Source organism: Gigantopelta aegis, chromosome 2, assembly GCF_016097555.1.
Source record: "Gigantopelta aegis isolate Gae_Host chromosome 2, Gae_host_genome, whole genome shotgun sequence".
Classification (NCBI taxonomy): Eukaryota; Metazoa; Mollusca; class Gastropoda; order Neomphalida; family Peltospiridae; genus Gigantopelta; species Gigantopelta aegis.
Genome location: NC_054700.1, coordinates 31,681,293 through 31,701,650, shown reverse-complemented (window position 1 = coordinate 31,701,650; position 20,358 = coordinate 31,681,293). Strand labels below are relative to the sequence as shown.

The 20,358-nt window shown below is 36.7% G+C and overlaps 1 protein-coding gene across 1 annotated transcript in view; it reads right to left on the bottom strand.

Annotated features, from left to right (window-relative positions):
• The window catches only part of LOC121383747 (lactose-binding lectin l-2-like), a 39,648-nt gene that overhangs the window by 9,764 nt on the left and 9,526 nt on the right, over positions 1-20,358 (bottom strand). The window lies entirely within an intron of this gene.

Sequence of the window (20,358 nt, the reverse complement as noted above, 5' to 3'; positions counted from 1 at the left end):
GAGGAATATGACACCGTTACGTGACTTTTATGTGTCCACATACTGGCATTTCACGTGCATTATGCACGTGAAACAGCATTGCATGCAGCATGATTGAGCATGTAGTGAACGCATTTCACATCATTTTGTGTGTTTCTGCTATTGTATGTGTAACGAGAACAAAACCAGGATTAAAACCCAGACAAAAGTACCAGTCAATGGCTTCCTGTCATAAATTGTTATTTTAAGTCAAATAAATATATTTTTCATTAATCACAACAAAATATTGAAAAATATCTGTTTTGCGTTTTCATTGTGTGTCAGTATATGACATATATCACGGTATTTATACGAAATTTTGTCTAGATAACACTACATTTATCACCAATGGCAGGCTTGGTAGCATTAACTATGGAATGAAAAGTTAAGTGAACTTCGAGCTCTGATCCAGTGAAATACTACTTTCTGTACAGCTACCATCAGTCGGTGGTGAGTCTTGTGACGTATCGCATTACGGCGAGCGCTCTACGACCACCCGATATCAAGGACACCCAGCCATTCAAAGTCGTATGTAGTCGAAGCTGGGATTGGCATTATGCATTTATGTTTATACAGAACGACTTATTGATAAGCAGGTGCGATATAAAAACGACACCCACACTGGCCATACCACACATAGCGCTTTCAGCACTCCAGTCGAATGCTGACACTGCAAATACGACTTTCCACTGCAGAAAGGGCGAAAGCCGCATGACAATGGGTATGTGAGAATGGCCTGATTTCAAACAGACGGGTAGTCTACAGTTCGCTTGGCGTGTGTTCAGGAGGGTGAACACTCACAGGCGCTCCAGATCGCTTCAATATGCATCGTTTTTAAAATGACTGCTAGCGTTCGAGAAAATGAGTCCTTCTGAACATATAACATATCCCCCCCCCCCCCCCCCAGCTACATCTTATAATAAAGTTTACGTTTGTTTTGTTTAACGACACCACTAGAACACATTGATTAATTAATCATTGGCTATTGAATGTAATTTTGACGCAGTCTTTAGCTGGCCCGAAGGAACAATAACTGGACTGGGAGGCACGCTAGCTACTTGGAGTGGACCACAAGCTATATTTTTTATCTCTGTTTATATAGAATAGGACACAATACAACCGTGCATTTTCGTTTACTCCCCCCCCCCCCCCCCACCCCCCACCGGTTCGTAAGGGCGTATTCAGTGGAAACCCGTTATAATAGTTTCCATTAGCAGCACTTTTCCACAGACATGACACAACTGCCTTTGATAAACTAGTCGTAGGGCACTGAAAAAAACAACAACCCCAAATCGGAGAATGGGTCCACCGAGCAGGATCGATCCTGCAACTAAAGTGTATTTGGGAAGAGCTCTACTGACAGATAGACCCATGCGCTTAACGTGTCAGTTTTGTGTCCAGGTGAACTTCTGTGGTGAAACAGCATTCCTGTTGGTTAGTCCAACGATTGGTCTTTTCAGTTGGAATGAATGAAGGAATGAATGAAGGAATGAATGAATGGACGAAGTTAAAAAGTTTGTTTTGTCCAACGACATCACTAGAGTATATTGATGTATTAATCATCATCGGCTGTTGGATGTTAAACATTTGGTAATTTTGCCATTAGTAGCAAGGGATCTCTTATATGCACCATCCCAGTGACATGATAGCACACACCATGGCCTTTGATATACTAGTCGCGGTGCACTGGCTAGGGCAAAAAAATAGCCAAAATGGGTCCACCGACGAGAAAATGAATGAATGAATGAATTAATTAATAATTAATTAATTAATTAATTAATGAGAGAATATTTAACAATTCCCAGCAAGAAAAATACGCCGGCTGTTTGGTATCAAACATCGACGATCAACATTAATAACTAAAAACATAATTATTAAACAGATAGGTCCGAATTTACAAAGCCTATTTTGTTTGTATATATTTATTTTCGAGTTTATTTTCAATTAAGGTTCAAGCACGCTGTCTTGGGCACACACACACACACACACACACACACACACACACACACACACACACACACACACACACACACACACACACACACTATTTTAAACAGTTTCCAGCCATGCCCATGTGATCAATAATGGAACACCCCTAAGAAAGAAACTTCAAGTACTATACTCTTTTTTTTTTAAATTCATTAAAAGCTTCTAACCATATATACTAAAATCCAATGAAAACGCACCAGTCATATTTGTAGATGTTAAAAAGGAGTTGAGAAGAAAAACAAACAAAACATTTGACTGATTTTTGTACAACTTGATGAATTCTGATTGTATATTATTGTGTGTTTTATAACAATCTCTCACATGCGGTAGCAGTAAAGCGCAATATTAATTATATTTGTCTATAATCCGTAGGCGTGTCCCTACTTTTCCCTACTTTTTCATTTGGCTCCTACTTTTTCCTACTTCTTTATCAAACTGCCGTACTATCCCTACTTTTTTTTTTAATTTGAGACATACAAAAATAGCTAAATAGATAATTATTGAATATTTTTATATTTTGTGCAATTATGATGGATCTAGGCTGGATTCCTCTTGAAGAGACTTGATATTGAAATGTCATCGCGTTGTCTGTCTACTTTGCTGCCTGTTGTTATCAGTTTAAGTGGATGGCAGTGGCACTGATCATATTTGGTCTCAAGTTTTCTTTAAGATATCTCAAGCCAGAAGATTCTAGCAGTGAGTAACATTGAAACAAGAAGATTAGTTGTAAGTTTATTAGAAAAATCCCTACTTTTTTGGTAAATATTCCTACTTTCCCCCTACTTTTTTGTCTGCTAGAGCCCTATTTTGCCCCTATTGTTTCATAAAAGACCACTTGACAGCCTGCGTATGAATATTCGTATGCGTATTACATGTAGTATGGTTATACGTATACGTAGTCATTGATACCCAAAGTGATCGGATACACTTACACATACGTATTATGCGTACGGAGACGTTAAAATGAAATCTGCTTAAACCTATTTGTATAAAAAGTTATTGTTACGGATTACGTATTTCGGATTACGTATACGTATACGCACATGGATTACGGGAAAATGGAACCTACACCTAACAACTGCAAATTGGGTTGTGCGTTTTCAATGAAGTTCAGTATACACCAAAACACTGTTGAACAGAACTGTCTGAAAATGCACCTTTAAGATGTATCGACTTTTATCTCAATGTGTTTGTATTGCTGGCTTTAGGTTACTCGTGGCGAAATGAAAATCGCAATAGATGAGGTCGAACCTCCAATCGACAGTCGACAAGTGGAGTGTAAATAACGGACAGTTCGGCTGTAGCTGTCCTTGAGTCGTCGGTGTACGAGAACTTGGGAGACAGCCAAATCAGTTCAACATAACCCCAGACTGCGCCGTTTGAGTGGAGTCATGACTGTCGCTCCCCGTCACTCCCGGGAGACAGCTAAATCAGTTCAACATAACCCCAGACTGCGCCGTTTGAGGGGAGTCATCACTGTCGCTCCCGTCACTCCCGGGAGACAGCCAAATCAGTTCAACATAACCCCAGACTGCGCAGTTTGAGGGGAGTCATCATTGTCGCTCCCTGTCATTCCTGAGAAACAGTCAAATCAGTTCAACATAACCCCAGACTGCGCAGTTTGAGTGGAGTCATCACTCGCATCCCGTCACTCCTGAGAAACAGTCAAATCAGTTCAACATAACCCCAGACTGCGCAGTTTGAGTGGAGTCATCACTCGCTTCCCGTCACTCCTGGGAGACAGAGCCAAATCAGTTCAACATAACCCCAGACTGCGCAGTTTGAGGGGAGTCATCACTGTCGCTCCCGTCACTCCCGGGAGACAGCCAAATCAGTTCAACATAACCCCAGAGTGCGCCGTTTGAGGGGAGCCATGACTGTCGCTCCCGTCACTCCCGGGAAACAGTCAAATCAGTTCGACATAACCCCAGACTGCGCCGTTTGAGGGGAGTCATCACTGTCGCTCCCGTCACTCCCGGGAGACAGCCAAATCAGTTCAACATAACCCCAGAGTGCGCCGTTTGAGGGGAGCCATGACTGTCGCTCCCGTCACTCCCGGGAAACAGTCAAATCAGTTCGACATAACCCCAGACTGCTCAGTTTGAGGGGAGTCATCATTGTCGCTCCCCGTCATTCCTGAGAAACAGTCAAATCAGTTCAACATAACCCCAGACTGCGCAGTTTGAGGGGAGCAATTACTGTCGCTCCCCGTCACTCCTGGGACACTAGTCCAAGGAGAGGGAGGTTGTTTTTGGTTTCTTTTTTTGTTGTATTTTTGTTTTGTTTTAATCTGTCCTTGTCATGTAAATATATATCGTATCAGTGCAGTGTGATATTATCCCCATGATCTAAGTAAGGAAAGCAATTAATCATTTCCCTCAATTAGTTTTTTTCGCGACAAGGTCTGTAACACAATGCTTTAAAGGCGTATTATGTTCAATGTTCGAAACGTAGACAGACAGACGTGCAGACGTCACACCGACTTTGTCCTTGTGTGGCTTCGACCAAATGGTTGACATCCATTAGTCTATGATTAATAAATCAATGTGCTCTAGTGGTGTCGTTAAACAAAAGCTTTAACTTTAACTTTATGTGGCTTCTGTACTTAACTGATGCCGCACTTCGCAAGGATCTTTCCGATCAGGTCCAGTCGACTGTCGTACACACGTCGTGCTAAATATTGCGTACCAGGTTGAATTCCTTAAATACAACGGTAATGGAAGCCGTCATCTTTGTGGCGTAATATAGCGGACGTGTTAAATCTAGTAAAAAAATATATATTTCAAAATGGTCATTATTATTTTGAATGTAATGGTATTGACAGCACTGATGAAATCCATAGATGCATTTTAATCTTGCACTAGCAAACAGTGCTATATTAAAGCCGCACACCCTAGTTCCATCCAGCGAAAATAAATTATAATTTGGTTAATCTACAAACCTGTAACACACTTAGATTACGTTTTTATCAAATGGAGTGAAAAAGCAGGTTTTATATCGATAAATACCATGGGAATCCCCATGTCCCAGTTGCTTGAAATAATTTTGAAAGTTAGTATTCTGATGTCACCGGTAGATGTCGCTCGAAGCACAACAATGCCTACGTCACGACAAATTTCACAGACTTGGGGTGCGTTCGTTTCACCTCTCCTGGACATGTTCCAACTGTTCTGTCCTGCTTGTATCCCCTCTCCAGATATCGTAAGACTTAGCAAAATTATTGGTTTTAAGGGTTTGTAACGTTTTGTATTGAGACACTTACTTGTCTGAACTTTATTGTTACTGAAAATGTTCACGAACTGTGAAGAAAAATCTCACAAATGAACAACAACAAATCGGATGTTGATTGCGCGAACCGTGCACGAGAAAACAAACCGAACCTAAATGATAACGGTCACGTGATATACCAACGTCTGTGACATTGAAATGGAAATATCCCCTCTAAAAATAGATTGGACCTCGCTTGCTTAACGGTTTTTTCTCGACAACACGTCTTGTGAAAAGATGCATTTCGTGGTTTTACAAACATCGGGATTACCAAAAAGCACTTCAGGTGAATGGAAATGTGTATTCTAAATAATAAAATGTAAGTAAAGTGCAATTTTATTTGTGAAAAATGGGGTTTAATAGCGAAAAACAACGCCGTAATGGTTAACAAATAAACGTAACTAGGGTGTGCCCCTTTAATGAATGTCGACATTGCCGGTTTAAAATTTCAGTTACATGTATATCCCAGTTAATTCCACCGGTGATATATTAACGTGGCAACCCACCAAGGGAGTATATATATATATATCAAAGTATAAAAGAGAGGGCTACCCTACATGTAAGAAAATGACATTTAACCGATTTCAAGACGATTAAACGATTTCAATACGATTAAAAAGATTTAAAACCGATTCAGATATTCAAAGGCGATTAACACAGAATCAAAGATGATTAAAAAGTAACAAGAACTCTTTGTGGGCCTGGCTTTTCTTGCCCTGGCCTGCTATCACGGGTGTTTAGGGCTCGGTCGCGATAACTGACTCTGAATGGACTTGGAAAGAGATCGCTGACGACAGCGTATATAAATGTGCGCTGGATTTAATCCGTGCCATTTAGCGCCAGAAAATGACCGGCGACAGGTCACAAGGGAGATAATGTCAAACATCGTGATCTACGGCGTACGGCTTTGTCCGCGTTATAATGCGGATATGCGAAACGATTGCCAAATGTGGCATGTTTATGCGTCTGTCAGTATTTACACTACAGACGTGAAAATTACCTACCCACATACATTGAGAGAACAATGTGTATGTCGAGGTTCAATCAACCGTTATACCAGGCAAGGAAAGGAATATTTGCTAAAGACATTTCTGCAACTTTTAAAATACGGTTGTTTGACGGTGTGCCGATTTCCGCATTAACGCTATATTTAGTGTACGATAATAAAAGTTAGAAAATTCAATCACATAAATGCATCTGCCCCGGATTGAGCCCCTGGCCTCTCAGAGGCCGAACCCTGTGGCGGACATGCTCGAAACCTCTGTGGTATATGAGCATGTTAAAACATTACGCACGCACATAAATGCAAGCATAAAAAAGCTCCACATTTGAAGAATATAACGTATAAGAATAATCTTCTTTGAAATAGTTGTCCTCAAAGATGCCCTTATTGGTTATTGCCGTAGAGGATGTACCCCACCACCACCACCATCACAACGTCGCACACGCAATGAGCTTACATTGTCGAGATAGAAATTGGTAGATGTAAAAATATCAGTCAAGATAAAAGAATATCATTGAGTATTGAGCCTGTAAGGTTTGGCTTGATCACAAAGACCAAATATGGAAAATGACAACAATACAAATGTCATCTACCTGCCAATAGGTACATTCTGTCTACGTTCTGTCTGTGTGTGTGTGCTACCGGTCTTTGAACTGTAACAAATGAATGAATGGATGGATGTTTAACGACACTCTAGCACAAAAAAAACCACATCGGCTATTGAGTGTCGGACAAAAGTAAGTGTGTGGATATCAATGGTCAGTTTAAAGTTAAATTAAACCAGTGTAAAGAGCGGACCAAAATATAAACACCACAGGTAATTATATGAAAATTTCGGATAAAATTTAACATGTTTCATAAGGATTTTAAGTTCAGTTCCGGGTGAAGTCGAGACGATTCCATCATATTTTCGTCTACCAATGTATCGTTCCTTGTTGGCTTAAGCTGATTCCATGCGTGTATACGGGAATTTTAGCAGTGGGGCGGGTGTCTAAACTGCGGCAACTGAACTTTATAGGGGGTCGAGTCATGTTCCCTTGAAAAATGTATTTAAAAAGAAAAACAAAATTTGCAATGGCAGGGAGGGGTTTCGACCCCCGAAACCTAGCCCGAGTACTCTTGTCTGCAAGAGAGCTAGACGGACATTTGTAATAGGGCTAATAACCTTCCAAATGTCCGTCTAGCTCTCTTACAGTCAGAGTACTCGGGCTACCCGAAACCATGCCCCTGAACCCGGGTTGCACTCTACTAACATTATGTAATATAATAACGCTAGAGGATACTCGAACTATATCAAAATGTGGCGAACCGTTAGAATATACTAACAGTGTTCCCACAGGTGGAAGATCCTTCTTCAGACTAAATGAATGAGTTAAAATAAATATCACCTATCAAAGCACGACACAAGACTACTTCATCCTTCCAGTACCGCCTATAAGAGGACTGCCACTCTCCTAGGACTGGCTTGACAGAATGGAGCTTGTTCGCGACCGCACCATTCTAATCATCGTATCAAGTCGAAAATATATATTGGTTAATGATACGTTTAAAATCAGTATATATGGGGAAAATTCAAAGCGGACTTGGCAGCGAAATTGACAAAACTTTGGTATCACCATCCTAATGAAGGATGATTGATGCCAGGTGGCCAAGTTGTATTTTTTGTTTGCTTATTTTGTTTAGTTGTTGTTTTAATTAATTATTTATTTATTTAGTAGCCCGAGTACTGTGGCCGAAGAGAGCAAGACGGACATTTGAACAGTTTCAATGCTGAAGAGAGCATCATAACTATCAAAATGTCCGTCTAGCTCTCTTACGGCCAGTGTAATTGGGCTATATATTTAGTAAAATGATATTGCAGGGACATCTAAGGTAGAACGTTATACACTGTTAAACTGGTTTAACTTCTACATAGACTAATGTTTGTATGATCGGCTATGTAAAACAATAGTGGTGTGATACCAATAGATGTTTAATTACTACATAGTATAATGTTTGTATGATCGGCTATGTAAAAACAATAGTGTTGTGTTACCTGTAGATGTTTAATTTCTACATAGTCTAATGTTTGTATGATCGGCTATGTAAAACAATAGTGGTGTGATACCAATAGAGGTTTAATTTCTACATAGTCTAATGTTTGTATGATCGGCTATGTAAAAACATAGTGGTGTGATACCAATAGAGGTTTAATTTCTACATAGTCTAATGTTTGTATGATCGGTTATGTAAAACAATAGTGGTGTGATACCTGTAGATGTTTAATTACTACATAGTCTAATGTTTGTATACTCGGCTGTGAAAAACAATAGTGGTGTGATACCTGTAGATGTTTAATTACTACATAGGCTAATGTTTGTATACTCGGCTGTGTAAAACAATAGTGGTGTGATACCTGTAGATGTTTAATTACTACATAGTCTAATGTTTGTATACTCGGCTGTGTAAAACAATAGTGGTGTGATACCTGTAGATGTTTAATTACTATATAGGCTAATGTTTTTATAATTCCATTTTATAATTACTGTTTTGTAATAGGCGTCTGGATTGGTGAAAATGCTATTACGTGATCTAAAAAACCAACGTTCATTCTTCCATGAACGTGAAAACTGCACTTTTTTGGTAAACAAATAAAAACAGAATGTTATTACCGGAACTACTTTTTATCAATTACGTCAACAACGGAATCCCCGAGAATTCCATAGTTTCTATTTTTATCCCAATATCGTCTGCTCTGTGAGTGACAGTGACAACCTGACAGACGACAATCACAGACCTACACCGCGCACAGTCTGCGAGCCAGCTGTGGTGACCTTTAGACCACCGGCCAGATTACTTTAAACCGCAATTCAAGCTTTAAACGATTCCTGTTTTGAACTGAGACACATAAAGTATTATATATGACAGGCCACAAAAAACGAAGATATAGCAGAGAATGCTCAACAAATCAAAAGAGAGACATGAGCGCAGCCCTATCACATTTGACAAAAACACCAAATCGACAACTTACACGCGCGAAAACACATAAGCCTTCGTCCTGTCCTTTCCGAGAATAATATCACACAATCACAAACTTCCTCTAAAATCCACACACACAGTAACACTGAAACCATTTTATCCCTTTCAAGACAGTCTTCACATTCACGTTTCACTAATTCAACTTTTGACAACTGTAATTTTAATATAGTAATTGATACATCTTCTAAATAATTTGACGCTCTCCCTTATGTTAATTAGTTAAAAATTCATACTCTAACCGCCTTACAACAAATCTTCCATTTAAGTACATGTATATACTAGTAGATCGTTCAATTCTTAATTAATTATCGTTTGATATTTTTGAAAAAAACCTGCTTGCGTTATCAGTTGATGTTCAGTTATTTTAAATTTTATAACTTTTTATCCACATTTGATTCAGAAAGTTAAAATTGATAAAACCTTATGTAAATCATTATAATGAATCGACGGAAAAAACCGAATGTAACTTTCTAAGGGAATTCCCTTATTTGTGTATTGATACAGTTGTAAATCATTGTGGAATAGAGTTCGATTGAGTTTTTAAATATAGTTTTGTATAACGGCAATATTAATGCATTTGGTATTATAAGAATTGAACGTTATATTTTTTACGTTCATGCGATGATAAACACCAAAACCGTTTTACACACTGTATGAATGGCGTAGCACGTTCGCATGAACGTCAAAAATATAACGTTTAATTCTTAAATGATCGGCTATGTAAAACAATAGTGGTGTGATACCTGTAGATGTTTAATTACTACATAGTCTAATGTTTGTATGATCGGCTATGTAAAACGATAGTGGTGTGATACCTGTAGATGTTTAATTACTACATAGACTAATGTTTGTATGATCGACTATGTAAAACAATAGTGGTGTGATACCTGTAGATGTTTAATTACTACATAGTATAATGTTTGTATGATCGGCTATGTAAAACAATAGTGGTGTGATACCTGTAGATGTTTAATTACTACATAGTAATACACTATAACGTTATACACTGTTAAACTGGTTTAACTTCTACATAGACTAATGTTTGTATGATCGGCTATGTAAAACAATAGTGGTGTGATACCAATAGAGGTTTAATTTCTACATAGTCTAATGTTTGTATGATCGGCTATGTAAAACAATAGTACTGTGATACCTGTAGAGGTTTAATTTCTACATAGTCTAATGTTTGTATGATCGGTTATGTAAAACAATAGTGGTGTGATACCTGTAGATGTTTAATTACTACATAGTCTAATGTTTGTATACTCGGCTGTGTAAAACAATAGTGGTGTGATACCTGTAGATGTTTAATTACTACATAGGCTAATGTTTTTATAATTCCATTTTATAATTACTGTTTTGTAATAGGCGTCTGGATTGGTGAAAATGCTATCACGTGATCTAAAAAACCAACGTTCATTCTTCCATGAACGTGAAAACTGCACTTTTTCGGTAAACAAATAAAAACAGAATGTTATTACCGGAACTACTTTTTATCAGTTACGTCAACAACGGAATCCCCGAGAATTCCATAGTTTCTATTTTTATCCCAATATCGTCTGCTCTGTGAGTGACAGTGACAACCTGACAGACGACAATCACAGACCTACACCGCGCACAGTCTGCGAGCCAGCTGTGGTGACCTTTAGACCACCGGCCAGATTACTTTAAACCGCAATTCAGGCTTTGAACGACTCCGGTTTTGAACTGAGACACATAATGTATTATATATGACAGGCCACATAAAACGAAGCTACTGTTAGAAGTTATAGCAGAGAATGCTCAACAAATCAAAAGAGAGACATGGGCGCACGCGCGAAAACACATACGCCTTCGTCCATTCCTTTCCGAGAATAATATCACACAATCACAAACTTCCTCTAAAATCCACACACACAGTAACACTGAAACCATTTTATCCCTTTCAAGACAGTCTTCACGTTCACTTTTCACTAATTCAACTTTTGACAACTGTAATTTTAATATAGTAATTGATACATCTTCTAAATAATTTGACGCTCTCCCTTATGTTAATTAGTTCAAAATTCATACTCTAACCGCCTTACAACAAATCTTCCATTTAAGTACATGTATATAGATCGTTCAATTCTTAATTAAATATCGTTTCATATTTTTGAAAAAAACCTGTTTGCGTTATCAGTTGATGTTCAGTTATTTAAAATGTTATAACTTTTTATCCACATTTGATTCAGAAAGTTAAAATTGATAAAACCTTATGTAAATCATTATAATGAATCGGAGACTTGACGAAAAAAAACCCGAATGTAACTTTCTAAGGGAATTCTCTTATTTGTGTATTGATACAGTTGTAAATCATTGTGGAATAGAGTTTGATTGGGGTTTTTAATATAGTTTTGTATAACGGCAATATTAATGCATTTGGAATTGTAAGAATTGAACGTTATATTTTTTACGTTCATGCGATGATAAACACCAAAACCGTTTTACACACTGTATGAATGGCGTAGCACGTTCGCATGAATGTCAAAAATATAACGTTTAATTCTTAAAAGATCGGATATGTAAAACAATAGTGGTGTGATACCTGTAGATGTTTAATTACTACATAGACTAATGTTTGTATGATCGACTATGTAAAACAATAGTGGCGTGATACCTGTAGATGTTTAATTTCTATATAGTCTAATGTTTGTATGATCGACTATGTAAAACAATAGTGGTGTGATACCTGTAGATGTTTAATTACTACATAGGCTAATGTTTTTATAATTCTAATGTTTGTATGATTCCATTTTATAATTACTGTTTTGTAATAGACGTCTGGATTGGTGAAAATGTTATCACGTGATCTTAAAAACCAACGTTCATTCTTCCATGAACGTGAAAACTGCACTTTTTCGGTAAACAAATAAAAACAGAATGTTATTACCGGAACTACTTTTTATCAATTACGTCAACAACGGAATCCCTGGGAATTCCATAGTTTCTATTTTTATCCCAATATCGTCTGCTCTGTGAGTGACAGTGACAACCTGACAGACGACAATCACAGACCTACACCGCACACAGTCTGCGAGCCATCTGTGGTGACCTTTAGACCACCGGCCAGATTACTTTAAACCGCAATTCAGGCTTTAAACGACTCCGGTTTTGAACTGAGACACATAATGTATTATATATATATGACAGGCCACATAAAACGAAGCTACTGTTAGAAGTTATAGCAGAGAATGCTCAACAAATCAAAAGAGAGACATGGGCGCAGCCCTATCACATTTGACAAAAACACCAAATCGACAACTTACACGCGTGAAAACACATACGCCTTCGTCCTGTCCTTTCCGAGAATAATATCACACAATCACAAACTTCCTCTAAAATCCACACATACAGTAACACTGAAACCATTTTATCCCTTTCAAGTCAGTCTTCACGTTCACTTTTCACTAATTCAACTTTTGACAACTGTAATTTTAATATAGTAATTGATACATCTTCTAAATAATTTGACGCTCTCCCTTATGTTAATTAGTTCAAAATTCATACTCTAACCGCCTTACAACAAATCTTCCATTTAAGTACATGTATATAGATCGTTCAATTCTTAATTAAATATTGTTTGATATTTTTGAAAAAAACCTGTTTGCGTTATCAGTTGATGTTCAGTTATTTAAAATGTTATAACTTTTTATCCACATTTGATTCAGAAAGTTAAAATTGATAAAACCTTATGTAAATCATTATAATGAATCGGAGACTTGACGAAAAAAACCCGAATGTAACTTTCTAAGGGAATTCTCTTATTTGTGTATTGATACAGTTGTAAATCATTGTGGAATAGAGTTTGATTGGGTTTTTTAATATAGTTTTGTATAACGGCAATATTAATGCATTTGGAATTGTAAGAATTGAACGTTATATTTTTTACGTTCATGCGATGATAAACACCAAAACCGTTTTACACACTGTATTAATGGCGTAGCACGTTCGCATGAACGTCAAAAATATAACGTTTAATTCTTAAATGATCGGCTATGTAAAACAATAGTGGTGTGATACCTGTAGATGTTTAATTACTACATAGACTAATGTTTGTATGATCGACTATGTAAAACAAACCGGCCTCGGTGGCGTCGTGGCAGGCCATCGGTCTACAGGATGGTAGGTACTGGGTTCGGATCCCAGTCGAGGCATGGGATTTTTAATCGAGATACCGACTCCAAACCCTGAGTGAGTGCTCCGCAAGGCTCAATGGGTAGGTGTAAACCACTTGCACCGACCAGTGATCCATAACTGGTTCAACAAAGGCCATGGTTTGTGCTATCCTGCCTGTGGGAAGCGCAAATAAAAGATCCCTTGCTGCCTGTCGTAAAAAGAGTAGCCTATGTGGCGACAGCGGGTTTCCTCTAAAAACAGTGTCAGAATGACCATATGTTTGACGTCCAATAGCCTATGATAAGATAAAAAATCAATGTGCTCTAGCGGCGTCGTTAAATAAAACAAACTTTACTCTTTTTTTTATGTAAAACAATAGTGGTGTGATACCTGTAGATGTTTAATTTCTATATAGTCTAATGTTTGTATGATCGGCTGTGTAAAACAACAGTGCTTGGATACCATGACACCTGTCCGGGCAGACAGGCCAGATAGCCGAGGTGTGTGCCCAGGAATGCGTGCTAGAACTTTAATTGAATATAATTATAAACATAAAAAAACTTACAACAAAACACAACAATACATAAAATAAAATAATTTCAAAATCATGAAGTGTAAAGCACACACTTTTATTATACATGCGTGCGTGAGTGAGTGCGTGCGTGTGTTGTGTGTGCTTGTGTGTGTGTGTTGTTTGTGTGTGTGCTGTGTGTGTGTTTGTGTGTGTGTTTGTGTGTGTGGTGTTTGTGTATGTTTGTGTGTGTTTGTGTGTGTGTGTGTATATGTGTGTGTGTTTGTGTGTGTGTTGTGTGTTTGTGTTTGTGTTAAAAACTCCCCCCAAAAATATGACTATGAAAAACAAAATCGTTTCAAAATAAAGACAATTATCAAGAGGAAGTTTACTTTTTACCAACATCTGACACGAAATTAAACAAGCATCCGTGCTAAATAATAATAATAATAATTAAATAATAATAATAATTTCCGCCCTTCACCCCCCCGATGTGATTGATGTTGGAACGGACCGGACTATTTTTAATTAACGGACGTATCAGCGATCAGGAAACAATGACCTTGACGAAAGACGACAACTAATTCAGCCGCGAATTAAAACTCACAGGATAGAGTTTGGTCGCGCTGTCGACAGGTTGTGTCAGCAAACAGATCTTTTTTCTACGAGATATTGTTTTGTTTAATGCAACAGCCCAGTCATGCGTGCTCTATTAGCCAGATATTCGATATATCTTCTTCCCCCCCCCCCCCCCCCCCCCCCCGCCAGCCCCCCACCTCGGAGTACATTGGGTACGCCACGGCACGGGACATCGTTATTCATACACTATAAATAACGTTAATGCCTGTCTTTTGTGTCGTATCAGTTGTCGAAATTTAAAAATATTTATGCATGTGTGGACTGCGTAGGATTGAGCTAACAATTAATCAAGGTCTTACATTCACTGCCGTACACGTGATTCCATCACGGGTGTGTTCAGCGCCAGTCAATAGATGTTCCGTTGTCGGGATCGCGTGCGCCTGTTTGTAAACTGGTAAATCAGTTATGTAAATGAAGATCTCGACAAGTGTAAAAGTGTACTCCCCGCTTTCAATACATGCTTTGTGTCTGTTAATCAAAACGTTTTCAAGAAACTCGTGATAATAAGACTAACGGAATTTGATTTGTCCAAGCGAGTCAATTTCAAAGCCGTTTGTTTTCTTAGTTCGTTTTTTTTTTGTTTTTTTTTTTGGCACGAAGGTAGGTGGGAGTAGGTGGGTGGGTGTCTTTTTAGTTGGTAATTTAATCATTTTGTTTTCAATATTACAGCACGTTTCATTTTATGTTGATATGCATCATATTTCATATATGTCGTTCTTCACAGCTGTTTGCACCTCGTCCCAGCCAGTGCACCACGACTGGTATATCGAAGGCCGTGGTATGTGCTATCCTGTCTGGGATGGTGTATATAAAAGATCCCTTGCTGCTAATGGAAAAATGTAGCGGGTTCCCTCTCTAAGAGTAAATGTTTGACATCCAATAGCCGATGATTAATAAATCAATGTCCTCTAGAAGTGTCATTTCCTTAATTACATTGTAGATAGTGTTATCAACATGAATTATGCTACATTTATAAGTTATGCCAAAACTATTAAGTTCCTTGTGAATGGATCTTTTCAAGGTCTTGAACAGCGTGACAATCCTTCAATTTCAATCCGCATTAAAGGAAGAATAGAAATAACACAGGTGTTAAATACAGATAACATTGTTTCAATATCAAAATTATTATTATTACAAACACTTAATTTTTATAATAATTTTTATGACCTTGCTCTGCTGCTCTTTTTTGGTGTACGGTTAAATTTACTGTTATAAAAATAATATGCCAAGATAATTGATACTTCTACCATGACTTTGGAAAATACTCAATTCTGATTTAATTTGTCAATTACCTTAAATTAGCTCTATTATTATTAGCTCTACTTTAACCTACCTCTAATTTAATTAGCCCGCTTTACGCGTGTAGGAATATGAATCTACGGGTAACATTGGAACGCTAATGGACATTTTCGATTCAAAAATAGTTATCCACCCCGAATGGTTTGATGCCGATTTGGAACAGATTCAAGAGGAACACAATGTCTACAGTACAACTGAAGAAAATAAAGAAAGTTAGAACACAAATTGTATTTATAACAAGTCGAGTCTAAATCTAGCGGACGATCGTATAGTCTAAATTACTGGCCAACAAAATTAACGCGTTCGGTTTTAAAGTTCAATTCAATTCAATATTTTATTTTATTTTATTAACCTCTCACCTTTTAAAAATATATAATACATGTAATAGATAATATTTTAAAAACCACTCAACATAGATACAACCAATATATCATTAAAAATAACCAGTAAGCACTAAGTTATGTAGTAAGCAATGAAATACTAAAATTACTATTTTTTAAAAATAAATAGACTTTTCTTTTTGCTAAAATCTTGGCACAGGTTTTGGCACAAGTTTTCATTATATCTTTTATACATTTTATCACATGAATTAAAATCATTGAAAGTATTATTAATTAATACAGCATTGTTAAATAAAATTTCTCTAAAATGATTATACAATGGCCATGATAAAATTATGTGATCTTCATTTTCAATACAACCATTGCAATAAAACCAAATGCACGAAAATCTGCCTCAAAAATGAAATGGGAATATGTTTATCTTATAAGTAATTTACAGTCACTAATTGATAACTATTATAAAACAATTTTTTTCATTATCTCCAACTTTGCCACCATTTGTGAATTTAATCCCGTTTAATTTATAGGTTTATTTTGATACTGAATCAAGCATTCTTTGCAGTACTTCAGGTTTGTCCTTCCGTATGTCTGAGTGACAGCAACGTGACTTCAAGAGCCAATCTCATCTAAACTATTTTATTGATATATGCATCAGCCGTTATGTTTTCACGTGGAACGTTCACTGACGTATACACGTAAAGGCTTAAATTCCATATTTCCGTAATCCGTCTACGTAGGATATACGTAATCGAAATTACATAGAGTGAGCGGATACGCAGTGACATACGAAGACGCAAACATGGAATGTATTGCCCATATGGTTAAACATTTCTTGGTACATATCACAGTGATACGTCGTGACATCATCGATTGGCGCACTACAACCTTACAGGAACGTCAACTAAACGAGCTGAGTATATAAATTGAGATCGATTATGGGTAATAAATAGGATATTAAATTTGCTACCATTTCGTGTCTTGTTTATGTCCCTCGTGAAATAATTTTCATTGTCACTCGCTAATCCTCGTGACAATTGAAAAATATTTCACGAGGGACATAAACAAGATACGAAATGGAAGCTCGTTTAATATCCTATAAATCCTCAACCTATTTACATATACTTTAGAAAGTGGTTGATACGGATTACGCATTGCGCATTACGTATACGTGTACGCACGTGGATTATTTTTACCTATACTTACGCGGATTACGTATACGTATTCGGATATATTATACCTACACGAACGCGCATTACGTATACGTATACGCACGCGGATTACGTATACCTAAACGTACGCTAATTACGTATGCGTATACGCACGGGGATTACTTATACCTACCTGTATGTGAATTATGTATACGTATTCGCACGCGGATTACTTATACCTACACGTACGTGAATTACGTATACGTATACGCACGCGTATTTTTTACTTATACCAACACGTACGTGAATTAGTATACGCACGCGGAATACTTATACCTACACGTACGTGAATTACGTATACGCACGCGGATTACTTATGCCTATACTTACGTGAATTACGTATACGTATAAGCACAGGGATTACGGACAAACGGAATTTGCACGTTAGACAGTTCTATGAAGGTCGTTGCCCTTGTTGACAAAGTTTCAGTGCTGTGACGTCTGTGAATAGAAAACTGGGCTAGTAGTCTTTCCAATGGACCACGTTAAACGCAGGTAAACTGAATAAGATACAACACTTCATTGTCGAATAATATTTGAAATACTATTGCTAGTAGTACTGTTACCAAAGCGTATCGAAGCATATAATCACCTATATTAATTGTATTCAAAGACATGTATAGTAGATAAAAATGCATGCCACAGTTACTTCTTCATACCTACATATTTTATTTATTATATACTTGAATTAAAATGTTCGATATCAATGACCTCATGGGAGTAAAAACGATTGCTTCGTTTGCGCAAGTCTAGTTTCACGTAATCTAGCTACATGTATTTTGTTCACGCATTTAAATTTCGGACATGATTTAAATGGACATAATGGAATATGCGAAATAGAATGAGGTGCCTGATTAATATATATATATATATATATATATATATATATATATATATATATATATATATTTATTTATTTATTTATTGTGTTTGGCACAACCGATATATGTATAAAGATAGTGTTTGAAAACAAGAAAGCGAAAGTAGCATCGCATTCCAAGTATTACGGCTTTGGTGGAGTTTTTATACGATTAACATACTTATCAGGGGATTCATAAAAACGCACATACATACATATTATATAATTATTATTAACGATTTAGGTTCCATTACTGAAATTCTCTCCTACTGATAGATTCTTGCTTAGAATATTACTTGCTGTACATCCCAGTTGTTTCTAACTGTCACTCACGATGTTTGTAATACGCACATCCCAGTACCATCTCATTTTGTTGCGATTAAAGTGACCGCATACCTGCTATGTGAACAATTGCTATTATTTAGTATTAAAAATAACAAATCACTTTTAAAACACTGGGTTATTTAAATACTACAAAGATCAAGCTCCTTGTAATGATCAGTAATGTTTTTTGTATATATTAATGTTTAACTGGAATAGAAGTATTGTGCCTTTAAGGTCCCATGTCAAAGTTGAAACTACAATATTGTTTCCACATTTATTTGTAATAAATAACTACAAATTAATCGATCCCACACATAATCTTTCCACAATTAACTCAAGTATACAAAAAAATTAAAAAATAAAAATAAATCTTGTTTTGGACGACGAGAGGGGTTTCCCGAATAATTTGTGGCTAAATATAGCATGGCCACCATATTTACGAAATAATTACGAAAAACAACTTACTGTGTTGAATGTGTACGCATAAAACAGTGACGCCACTAGTTAATGCGTGTGACACATTCTCAAGATTCCTCCCTAAAATAATTATTTTTACTAGTAAATGGTATTATTTGGTTGTAATTTGTTACGTATACACATATAACTGAAGGTATAAATGTATGTTTCAAAACAAAAATTAAAAACGTTTTTGCAACTTTGACATAGCACTTTTAATACTGTACACGATATCGTAACCAGTTTTCATGCTTATGTGCTCTTTTGTAGTATACTCTGTAGGCGCATTTATTTAATAAATTACTAGCCATATATAACCGTTTTTAAACCATTTGCAGGATGAATAAACAGAGTACAATCACCAGGTACTTCGTTACAGAAATATACACGAACAATGTCGACTTTAACTGCAAAATTAAAATACACAATAAAGGTTCGTATACACTTTTGTGTTTGTATTACATACATATTGGGTTTTATGTGCGAACTAACACCCAGCATGTGTATCAATTTCTATATTGGGCTTTAATAGCTTAAATATCACACTGGGCGTATAACGGTTAATAATACATAGTTTAACAATGCCTCGGACGCTTTAACGTTCTATTCAATTTTTTACGGTTTATGAGTGTAGAGGGACGTGGTAACGGTCTGATATAACTAAACAAGTTTTTATTGGCGAGTAGGTTGTTAATCCCGGTGCTCTTTCACAAATTAATCGTGTATAGTGTAATGAGTTCTCTAATTTAACGAGATTTCAAACATCACGTTTGAATGTTAGACAAGGATGTCATAAACCCACGTGTTAAATACACATTCACAGAAAAAGGGTCCCTGTGCATCATTAAAACCTCATGATACTTATTTTATTTTATTATTATTAAAAAAAAATTGTTGATACTTATTAGTTATAGTTTTATACAAGCAATCTCAGAATGCTGCTAAAACAATACATGTTTCCTGGTCCAACACATTTTCATCTCCAATATGTTCTAGGCAATAAATATGTCAAAAGTGGGCAAATCTCTTACATGATCAAACAATACACAAACTTTCAGCTCAATGTACAAAGGTATTGCGAAAAAAACAAACATCCGAAAACAATATGTGGGACAGACAGACGCACAAACAAGTTATACAGACAGACGGACAGACGAAGACATAACCTATAGCCCCTTCTGGTTGGGCCGGTAGGGGACTAATAAATCAAACTCTTTGTTTGCCATACATGTATTATTATTATATTTTTTTAACTCAAGGATGTTTAGGGATGTCTGACTTGTCGTTTC